The sequence below is a fragment of the Arachis ipaensis genome, chromosome B08 (assembly GCF_000816755.2).
Source record: "Arachis ipaensis cultivar K30076 chromosome B08, Araip1.1, whole genome shotgun sequence".
In the NCBI taxonomy this organism is placed as follows: domain Eukaryota; kingdom Viridiplantae; phylum Streptophyta; class Magnoliopsida; order Fabales; family Fabaceae; genus Arachis; species Arachis ipaensis.
The window spans coordinates 5,291,035-5,296,701 of NC_029792.2; the positions used below are offsets into that span (position 1 = coordinate 5,291,035).

A 5,667-nucleotide genomic window follows, 5' to 3' on the forward strand; every position below is an offset into this window, starting at 1 on the left:
TTATTGAACTCTATCATGTATCATGTCTACAGAAAGACTGTTTATATGTAGATCTCGTTTAACTACCTTATGGATGATACGGTATTTCTAGGTCTTCATCTACCTTTCACTTCTTATCCATCTTCCATCTCATTCACCCTCCTGACTGGTTGCTCTGTCGGTCTTCTTCTCACATGTTCAAACTACATGAGACGCGATTTTACCATTTTTTTCACAATAGGTGCTACTCCAACTCTCTCTCTCTCTCTCTCTCTCTCTCTCTATCTCTCTCTCATCTTCGTTCTTTATTCTATCTGTATGACCACTCATCCATCTCAACATCTTCATCTCTGTCATACTTAAATTATGTCCGTGCTCCCCTTTGCCCGCCCAATTCTCTATACCATAAAACATAACCGGTATGGTAGCAGTGCGATAGAATTTACTTTTAAGTTTTAAAGGCACTTTTTTGTCACATATAAAACCAGACGCACTCTGCCATTTTGACCAACTTGCTTGGATCCTATGATTTACATCCTGTTCAATCTCTCCATTATTCTGTATGATACATCCAAGATACTTAAAACTTTTAACTTTTCGTCGGATGTTTTCTCCAATCATCACCTCTCTATTATTAGGGTTTCTCATTCGGCAGCCGAATTTACATTCCATATATTCTGTCTTGCTATGGTTTATGCGCAAACCATACACTTCTAGAGTTTCTCTCCATAAATCCAATTTCTTATATAGGTCTTCTCTTGACTCTCCCATAAGGACGATATCATTGGCAAAAAGCATGCACCATATCACAGGCTCTTGGATATGCTCTGTGAGTACTTTCAAAACTAATGTGAAAAAATAGGGACTTAAGGATGATCCCTGGTGTAATCTTATACAAATAGAAAATTCCTCTATCACACCACCTTGAGTCTTCACACTAGTTGTAGCCCCATCATACATGTCTTTAATTCCACGAATATATGCGATCCTTACTTTCTTCCTTTCCAAAACCTTTCATAAGACCTCCTTTGGCATCCTATCGTACGCTTTTTTTAAATCAATAAATACCATATGTAGATCCTTTTTATTACTACGATACATCTCCATTATCTTTCTTAACAGGTATGTAGCTTCAATGGTGGATCTGCCTGCTGGCATAAAACTAAAATTGTTCTCTGTTACTTGTATCTCTTGTCTTAGCCTCCGTTCTATCATTCTTTTCCATAATTTCATGGTATGACTCACGAGTTTGATTCCTCTATAGTTTTCACAATTCTGTATATCCCCTTATTCTTGTAGATAGGTAACAAGGTGCTCTTTTTCCACTCATTTGTCATCTTCTTTGACCTTAAAATATCATTAAAAAGATTGGTTAACAAATTGATGCATTTATCTCTTGTCCTTCCAAATTTCAATCGGAATATTATTGGGTCTTACTGCCCTGCCATTTTTCATCCGCTTTAGAGCCTCTTTTACTTTGAAGTCTCGAATCCTTCGATAGTAGTCGAAGTTTTGATCTTCTAACCTCGTGCATAACAGACCAACGCTCGGAAGATTCTTCTGTCCTTCATTAAATAACTCGTAGAAGTAACTCTTCCACCATTCATTGATCTTCTCATCTTGAGCCAAAACCTCTCCGTTTTTATCCTTTATGCACTTAACCTGATCCACGTTTCTCGTTCTTCTTTCACGACTCTTTGCAATTATATATATACCTTTTTCTCCTTCGTTCGTGCCTAAAGACTGGTAGAAACCCTCATATGCTCTTGTTCTTGCTTCACTTACAACCACTTAAAACCAGACGCACTCTGCCATTTTGACCAACTTGCTTGGATCCTATGATTTACATCCTGTTCAATCTCTCCATTATTCTGTATGATACATCTAAGATACTTAAAACATTTAACTTTTCGTATGATGTTTTCTCCAATCATCACCTCTCTATTATTAGGGTTTCTCCTTCGGCAGCCGAACTTACATTCCATATATTCTGTCTTGCTATGGTTTATGCGCAAACTATACACTTCTAGAGCTTCTCTCCATAAATCCAATTTCTTATATAGGTCTTCTTTTGACTCTCCTATAAGGACGATATCATCGGCAAAAAACATGCACCATAGCACAGGCTCTTGGATATGCTCTATGAGTACTTTCAAAACTAATGTGAAAAAATAGGGACTTAAGGATGATCCCTGGTGTAATCCTATACAAATAGAAAATTTCTCTGTCACACCACTTTGAGTCTTCACACTAGTTGTAGCCCCATCATACATGTCCTTAATTCCACGAATATATGCGATCCTTACTTTCTTCCTTTTCAAAACCTTTCATAAGACCTCCCTTGGCATCCTATCGTACGATTTTTTCAAATCAATAATACCATATGTAGATCCTTTTTATTACTACGATATATCTTCGTTATCCTTCTTAACAGGTATGTAGCTTCAATGGTGGATCTGCCTGCTGGCATAAAACTAAAATGGTTCTCTGTTACTTGTGTCTCTTGTCTCAGCCTCCGTTCTATCATTCTTTTTCATAATTTCATAGTATGACTCACGAGTTTGATTCCTCTATAGTTTTCACAATTCTGTATATCCCCTTATTCTTGTAGATAGGTAGCAAGGTGCTCTTTTCCACTCATTTGTCATCTTCTTTGACCTTAAAATATCATTAAAAAGGTTGGTTAACAAATTGATGCATTTATCTCCAATGTCCTTCCAAATTTCAATCGGAATATTATTAGGTCTTACTGCCCTGCCATTTTTCATCCGCTTTAGAGTCGAAGTTTTGATCTTCTAACCTCGTGCATAACAGACCAACGCTCGGAAGAGTCTTCTGTCCTTCATTAAATAACTCGTAGAAGTAACTCTTCAACCATTCATTGATCTTCTCATCTTGAGCCAAAACCTCTCCATCTTTATCCTTTATGCACTTAACCTGATCCAAGTTTCTCGTTCTTCTTTCACGGCTCTTTGCAATTCTATATATACCTTTTTCTCCTTCGTTCGTGCCTAAAGACTGGTAGAAACCCTCATATGCTCTTGTTCTTGCTTCACTTACAACCACTTTTGTCTATTTCTTAGTCACCTTATATTTTTCCCAATTATCTGCGTTGCGGCACAAAGACCACTATTTAAAGCACTCCCTTTTTGTCTTTATCTTTTTCTTGTTCACTCGCATTCCACCACCAGGACTCCTTGTCTCTTGGTCATATCCCTCTAGATTCACCAAAACTTTCTTTTGTTGTTCTTCTAATAACTTCTTCATCTCCCTCCACATCTCCTCCGTGCTTCCACTCCCTTCCCACTTTGCCTCTTCTCCTACCCATCTTAGGAAGCTTCTTTATTCCTCACCTTTTATCTGCCACCACCTCGTCCTTGAGTTCTTCGTATGATGTCTTTTTCTCAACTTTTGTTCAATGCAAAAATCCATAACGAGCATCGTACATTGTGTTGTTAAACTCTCTCTCGAAATAATTTTACAATTAATGTAAAATTTTCGGTCGACTCTCCTCAACAAGAAGAAATCGATTTGAGAGCTTGTTATGCCACTCCTATAGGTTATAAGATGTTCGTCTCTCTTTTTAAGACATATATTTGCGATGAAAAGGTCAAAGGTCGAGGAAAAGTCTAAAATAGTTTTGCCCTCCTAAGAAAATCTTATCTCTCGAAGGTATGTCTTGACTCAAACTCTCTAGATCTTCCCAAAACCTTATTTTGTGTCGCTCATTCGAACCCACTTGCGGTACATAGGCGCTAATCACATGAAAAGTACCTCCTTCCACCACAAGTTTGATAGAGATGATCCAATCACCCACCCTCTTAACATCCACTACATCCTTCTTCCACTGCTTATCCACGATAATACCTATCCCATTCCTATTCTTCACATTTTCTGTAAAATTTGAATTCGGAGGTATCAAACTCTCTATCTTTCGCGCCGACCCATTTTGTTTCTTGTAGGCACATGATGCTGATCTTCCTCCTTGTCTTGGTATCTACCACCTCCATGAATTTTTCTGTTAGAGTGTCTATATTCCATGTTCCAAATCTCAATCTTCTGTCGCTCCGACCTTTACCTTTACCTTTTTCTTTGTGAACTAGTTTATTTACCCTAGTCCGTTTACGAAAACGCAAGAACGCTTGCTCATTTAACACTACATCCGGGTACCGATGTAGCGACTCTTGCTCATTTGATACTATACTATTGAGCCATATAGCGCATTGCTTCCGAGCGACGGCCAAATAAATTATATTGTGAAAATAAAAAAATTTAATAACTTTGATTTGTTTGACTTGGAGAAAAAATGCTAGGCTAACTCTTCAAAATACACACCAACTTTTAAAGTTAGTTTTTTTTTTTTTTTAAATATTTTTGGAGCATACAAGTCCAATTTAGCCTATTTCAGAAAAAATAAAAGGTAAAATCCACCCAATAAACCCAACAATAAAATTGGAGTTGGATTGGACAAACACCATAAATACTGATTTTTAGTATATTCCCCAATCTTTGACTTAGCAGTTAGCAATACCGGTAGTATTAGTTGTTTCACAAGAGAAACACTAAACTTTACTATTCTGCGTCTACACATTATTAGTTGGTGATTAACTGATCACCATTGGATAATTTTTTACCTGCCAGAACACTATCTCAATGCTGACATTGTGGCGCTTGTTGGACATACCGGAACACTTGCATACATTCCCAGTTAGTGATTTGTTCACTACCATATGTCGAATATTATATATGTTTATGTACAAGTGGATAACATAATGAATTAAAAGGCTATATTATAGTTACTAATTATTCTATGATTTCATTTTGCCAAGAGTAGCTGTAGCTTTTAAATGTATTATAGGGAAAAAAAATAACTTCTTGCAGTTCAATTGAATGCTATAATTACAGGTATTACCATCGAGCATATAGGCAACTATCAACAGAATCTACTAATAAATATGCATCTCCAAACTCTTATTGACTATGGGCTTATCTGTGAGCAAAATAGGCAAACATTAAAAGTACTTACTCAAATGAAGATATTAAAAATATTTTTTTTAAAGATTTTTGTGTTAAAAGTATATCTTATTTATTTAAATAATCACTTAGCTAAAAAAAATTTATCTTATTTAGTATTCATTAATTTTTATAATAATAAATAAATGTTAAATAAAATAAATTCTGACTATTTTTTTTTATGTTTTTCTAACATAACCGTGAAGTATTAGTCACCTCTGATTATCAGGTTGTACTTCAATTTTTGAGACACGTGGTTAATTGATGGTGAATTCTTAGTATAAAACATAAATCCAGATGTTAGCGAAAAATTAGAGTAGGAAGTGAATCGAGTTGAGTCGAGTTAGACCAAATTTAAGTTCAACTCATTAACAATCGAGCATAGTTCTTAAGTTCAAGTTTGACTTGCCGAAAACTCATGAACTGGCTCGAGCTCACGAGATGACTCAAATAATAGAAACATAATATATAATTCTATATCAATAAATTATAATTTATATATTTTAATTTAAAAAATTAATTTTATATATTGTTTATCTATCAATAAATTATAAATTTTTTATTTATGTTTCACATCAAAATTATATATAAAAAACAAATATAAAATTTTAAATAATTAAGATCATTAATATATATAATATTAAAAGTATAGATTAAATGCATATAGAATATGTG

At 34.9% G+C, this 5,667-nt stretch overlaps 1 pseudogene; it reads right to left on the bottom strand.

Moving 5' to 3' along the window:
- On the bottom strand, positions 1-4,709 carry LOC110265212 (annotated as a pseudogene).